The sequence below is a fragment of the Letharia lupina genome (assembly GCF_014066315.1).
Source record: "Letharia lupina isolate WasteWater1 chromosome Unknown contig_21, whole genome shotgun sequence".
NCBI lineage: Eukaryota > Fungi > Ascomycota > Lecanoromycetes > Lecanorales > Parmeliaceae > Letharia > Letharia lupina.
The window spans coordinates 902,590-909,078 of NW_023502990.1; the positions used below are offsets into that span (position 1 = coordinate 902,590).

General features: G+C 15.2%; 1 non-coding gene across 1 annotated transcript; it reads left to right on the top strand.

Annotated features, from left to right (window-relative positions):
- The first annotated feature begins 6,067 nt into the window (after window positions 1-6,067).
- Window positions 6,068-6,139, top strand: HO133_005491. Its single transcript has one exon. It is a non-coding gene; the product is annotated as a tRNA-Met (tRNA).
- The last annotated feature ends 350 nt before the right edge of the window (window positions 6,140-6,489 follow it).

Below are 6,489 nucleotides of genomic sequence, written 5' to 3' on the forward strand. Positions count from 1 at the left end.
ATTAAAAAAGAATTTATTATTATTATATAAATCTTTATTAGAAAAATATCTTTATAAATATTTTTATAATAGATATCGCTTTAAATATTATTATAAATATTTTTAAAAAAAATAAAATCGAAATTATTTAAAATTTTAAATAAAAATTTATTTATAGAATTTATTTTAATAGTCTTAATATCTTTAGTATAAGCTCTAATAAGATTTATAACTAAATCTATAATTAATTAATAATCTCTTTTAAAATAGCTTAAATAATATAAAGTTTCTAAAACTTATTATAATTTTTTATTAAAGTTATTTATTCTTTTAATTAAAATTAATACTTTTAAATTATTTAAATTTTAAATTTATTAAAAAATAATAATAAATAAATATTAAAAAATAAAATAAGAATTTATTATATAATTAATAATATTTAAATTTTAATAAATTTATTTTTAAATATATATATTCTAAATAATAAATAAGTTTATAAATTTAAATAAGATTTTATAGAGAAGATTATATAATATAAAGTTTAATAAATAATTTATAATTTTAAATAGTATAAAGATATAGATTTTAATAAGACTTTTATCTTTATAATTAAATCTATAAATTATAAAATAATCTTTATTTTAATAATAATCTTTAATTAAAAATTAAAATAAATAAATATTAAAATTACTTTTCTTTATAATAATATAAAAAATATAATTTATATAGTATAATTTATAAATTTTAAAATTAATAATAAATATAAAATATATAAATTAAAGAAAATATTATATAATTTAAAGTAATTCTTAAAAATTTAATATAATTTTTTTTTTATATATTTAAAGAAATTAAGCTTTAAGTTTATTATAGTTAATTTCTTAATCTTTATTAATAATATTATAATTATTATAATTTATATAAATAATATTTTTTTAATTAATTTCGATAAAATAGAAATTTAGAATATTAAAGATAAATTTAATAGTTACTTCGAAATAACTAATTTAAAATTATATATCTATTATTTAAATATAATTATTATTAAAGATTATATTAATTATATTATTTAACTTAATTAAATAAAATATATTAAAAAAATTCTTATTAAATATAATATATAAGAATTTAAAAATATATCTATTTCTATAAATATTAAAAGATATTAGATATTTAAAAAAAATTTAAATCTTTAAAATCTCTTATATTAAATATTAATTAATAATAAAATTATTAATATATATAATACTCGATATAAAATTAGATATTATATTTATAATTTTAATAATATTTTAATATAATTTAAACTCTAACGAAATCTATTAAAAAGCGGTTAAGCGAATTTTTTATGAAAATATAAGATAAGACACTTAGTTATTAACTATGGAGTTACTATAAAGAAAAGAGCGACTAGATATAGATACGCTAAGGCGTGTCACGTGACCGCCAAGATACCAAGAGTCACGTGATTCGAATCTTAATACTCTTTTTCGTATATATTCTCTTATAGACGAAATCTAATAAATACGAAGTTTAATATTAATAATATTAAAATTGGATAGATAAGGTAAAATAACTTAGTTGATTTTCGCCGGGTTATTAAAGTAAGTTAGCTTCGAGTAATTAAGATAAAATCTAAGCTAGATAATTAAGATAAGTTAGTATCGAGTAGTTAGCGTAAAAGTATATCCCTTATATCCCTATATCTCTACTCCTTTCTATACGAACAAAATTAAAAAATATAAGATTTAAGGTTCGCGATATTTAAAATAGGGTAGATAAAGTAAAAAGTCGAAATCTAAAAACGATTATATTAGACCAGGCCCCCATCAAAATTCAATTCAAATTCCACTTTTTATCAAAAAGCGGTTTTTTGGAAATTTTATTTCTAGGCCATCTAATATATATTAAAAATTAATTAATTTGAGGCTAAAGGATATATATAGGAGTAGCTAAATAAAATAATTAAAAGAAATTCTATTAGCTATATATCGTCGGCTATAAGATCTTTATAGAGGTTATTTTAGATAACTAGTTCTTAATAATAATAACTATAAATAATAGTAATTTAGAGATATAATATTTAAGATATTAATAATAAATAGATATAAGTTTCTTAAAAGAGCATTAGAAATTTTAATAATAATAGCGGTAATAGCGTTAAAGAAATAGCTATTTTAATATAAAATAACGAGTTCGCTAAATATTAAGTCTAATATAGCGACTTAATAAACGACTTAAATAAATTACTTATAATATAAAGATTAATAAAATAATTTTTCTAAAGTAGTTAATAGTAGATAATTTTTTTAAATTTAGATATAAGTATAATAGAATAGCTTCTCTATTAGATATTATTAAATTAAGATTATATTAAGATAATAGTAAGATTAATAATTATTAAAAAAATAAATAGATATAATTTTTATCTTAAGAGTATTTCGAAAAGTAATAAATTTATTTAAGTAAAGAATTTTAATAAGTCTATTAGTTATTTATTTATTAGTAAAAATATATTATATATTTATAATATTATTAATCTTTTTCTATACGAAATAATAGATAATATTAATATATTTAATATAAGTATAAAATAAAGCGTTTTTTATAAAGATAATTATATTTTAATTATTATCGAAAATAATAATAGCTTTAAAGTCTATATTATTAAAATAAAAAAGTTAATTAAATAGATTTTTTAATTAAATCGCTTTTTTAATAATCTACGTCTAATTAATATACTTTATTTTATAAATAAATAATATTATAATAATTTAACGCTTAGATAATTAATTAATTATATTATTTTCTATATTAAAAAGATAGCTAAATATAAATTTTTAAATTATATTATTAATTTAATTAGAATTAATATAATTAATAAAATCTTAAAGAGAGTCTTTATATACGAGTTTATAATATATTATATTTTTTAAATATTAAAAGATTTAAATAATTATATTCTAATATATTAAAGTTAGATTAATTAAATAGTAATTTATTAATAATATCGCGTAAGTAATATTAGATTAGATATCGAGTATAATATATATAAGAGATCTTATCGCGGATTAATAGTTCTCTTATAATTTTTTTAAAGCGATATAATTTTTTTTAATAAAAATTAATTTATAGTTAATTTTAAGAGATATTAATATTAAAATAAGATTTTAATAATTAAAATAGTTTAAGAATTAAGTAATATAAGTCTCTTATTTTAAATAAAGAATATCGCTATAATAATTTCTTTTAATAATTATATCTAAATAGTAAATATATAATTCTAAATTTAATATATAAAATTTTATATTAAGTTCTTTCTTAATTCGTTAAATCTCGATTTTATTAAGATTAATAATTAGAATATTATTAATATAAAGTATTATAATAATACTCTCTTTAAAGTTTATAAATATATTATTATCTAATTTAATAAAAAGAAAGCTTAGCTTTTTTATATACTTTAAAAAATATTAATATTAAATTTAAAAAAACTATTTTAAATTATAAAATATTTTATTAAATTTATAGATTTTAATATTATTTTTATTAAAGCTATTAAATTAGTATATATAAATCTTTTTTTTATATTATTATATAAAAAGATAGTTTTAATATTTATTTATTTTAAATTTTAATTTAAAGCGATTATAAATATAAAGATTATCTTATAATTTATAAACTTTATTATTAATATAAAAATATTATAATAATTATAACTCTTCTATTATTTAAATCTTTAGATAATTTAATATATCTTATAATAGATAATTTCTTTATTAAGATCTTATTTTAAAATATAAATTTATTTATCTTTTAGAATATAAGTCTTAAAAGACGTCTAAATAAGATATTAAGTATTATTATTTATAAGAGATTTATATTTATTTTTTATAAAAAGTTTTTAATTTATTTAAAATAGCTAGTTAGATATAGTCTATTTATAAATAATAAATTTAAAAATATTTAATTTATTAATATAGTTTATAAGTAAAGTAAATATTATAAAAACTCTTAAAAGAGGATTAAAGGATAGATTTTATAGATTTAAAATTATAAGATTTAAATAATTATATAATACTTTTTAAATAGCGTTTAATTTATAATCTTCGCGAATAGTTTATATAACTTCGATAATAATAAATAATAAATCTAAGTTTAAGGAAATTTCTTATATAAATAGCGTAAATCGAATTATTAATATAAATATAGATATAAATATAATATTTAATCGAGTAACTCGTATTAAAGGCGCTTAAACTAAGAGCTCTCGCGTAATTAATTAGATATATCATATTAAAGACTCTTATATAAATCTTTATAAAGACGCTAGCTTATTAATTAATTAAAGAAAATTTAATTTTAATCTTATAAATATTAAAGATTTTAAAATTATTAAAAATTTAATAGCTATTTTAATTATAAATATAATATCTTCTAATATTTTTTTAGATTTAATATCTTTCGAAATATTAATAATACGCTATTTATTTAATATCTCTCTTATAGCGAATACTAGTATTATTAAATATTATTATTTATTCGAGAATTTATAAATTTTAATTTCTTCTTTTAAATTTATAATTAGAGGCTATTTTTTTATAAAGTATACGCTATTAACGCGAATAATTATCTTCTTAATAAAATTATATAGCTAAAATATATACTTCTTATATCTTAATAGAATATACTTTTTATTTTAATTTATAAGTTTTTTCTAAAATTATTTTATCGCGTAAGCGATAAAATTAATTATATATAAATAAAAAAGAATAAGTTTTTATTAATAGAAAGTTTTAAAAGAAATTATAATAGTTTTAATATTAGATAATTATATTATTAAATAATTAGCGATAATAATAATTTTAAATTAAAAAGATTTATTAAGATTAAAATTTAAAAGAATAAGATATATTTTATATAATAAGATTTATCTAAAATATTTAGTTATATTATTTATCTAAAAATTATTAAATATAATAAATTTCTATTTAATATTTAATAAAGCGAGATAATTAAAAAAGACTTTAAATATATATTTACCTTTATTATTAAGATAAATATAAAAGATTTTATAATTATATAATTTAAAATAGATTTTAAATTATAAAAATATAATAAAGATTTTATTTTTATAGTAAATATAATAAACTTTAGAGTAGAAGATAAAATTATTTTTAAATATTATAAAGTATTTATAGCTATTAAAATCTATAAGAAATAGAGATTTTATAAGATCGCTATAAATAAATTTATTTAATTATATATTAAGTATAATAGAATTAATATAAGAAATAATCTTTTAACGCTCTATAATATAATATTTATAAATATATTTATTTATAATATTCTTAATAAAATCTATATCTATTACTATAATAAGAAATCTATTTAAATTCTATTAATTTAAATAATCTATATAAATATATTAAAGTTAATAAATTAAATTTAAAAAAATATTATATATTATTAAAATATTATTTAAATTATTTTAGAGATTAAAAAAGAATAGATCTTAATTATAAATATTTATAAATTTTAGATTATTTTTAATTAAAGTATAATTAGTTTTATAAAAATCGATTATAATATTAATATTTAAGAGTTTATTAATAAAAAGAAGATTAATATTTATATTAAGTATATATAAGATATTAAGTAAAGTAATACTTATATATTTATTTTAAATAAAATAATTTAAATTTATAATATTATAATTAAGAAATTAAATTTAATTATTTTTAATATTATAAATAAAGTAAGAGTAGATCTTTTTATAAATAATAAATATTAAATAATTAATAAAGAAATAGTAAGAGTAATTAGAGTTTATTATTATATAAGAGTATAAATTAATAAAGTTAACTATTATTAAATTATATTTTAAATTAAAATCGATAATTATTAAATTAATAACTTTCTTATTATTTGTTACGGATATAGTGTGCTTTAGGGTGGCCTTATCGTTCAGATAGGGTCACACGCTCTTTTGGTCCAGTGGGAGCGATAAGGCACGCTTTCCCGTGACAAATGGTAGCAACACCGGTTCGACTCCGGGTGTGGCCGGATAGTTTGGATAGGTCACTTGGCCCGCATAGTGTATTGGCAGCACGCCAGGCTCATAACCTGGAGGAGGAGTGTTCGAATCCCCTGCGGAGCACCAGGTCTACAAGTGGCTTACGGGGTCACACCCGGGGGGTTCCTATATACGAGTGCGCTTAGACCACGCATGGGGACATGCGCCATTTTTCGAAGTGTGCAATTGTTACGGATATAGTGTGCTTTAGGGTGGCCTTATCGTTCAGATAGGGTCACACGCTCTTTTGGTCCAGTGGGAGCGATAAGGCACGCTTTCCCGTGACATTATTAATTATATTAAAAATATTAAAATTATTAAAATTAAAATTTATATAATATATAATTAAATTTAATTCTTTTAAAAAGATATAGTTAATATTAAAATACTTATTTTTCTCTAAAATAAAGATATTAAAGAATATTTCTTCGATA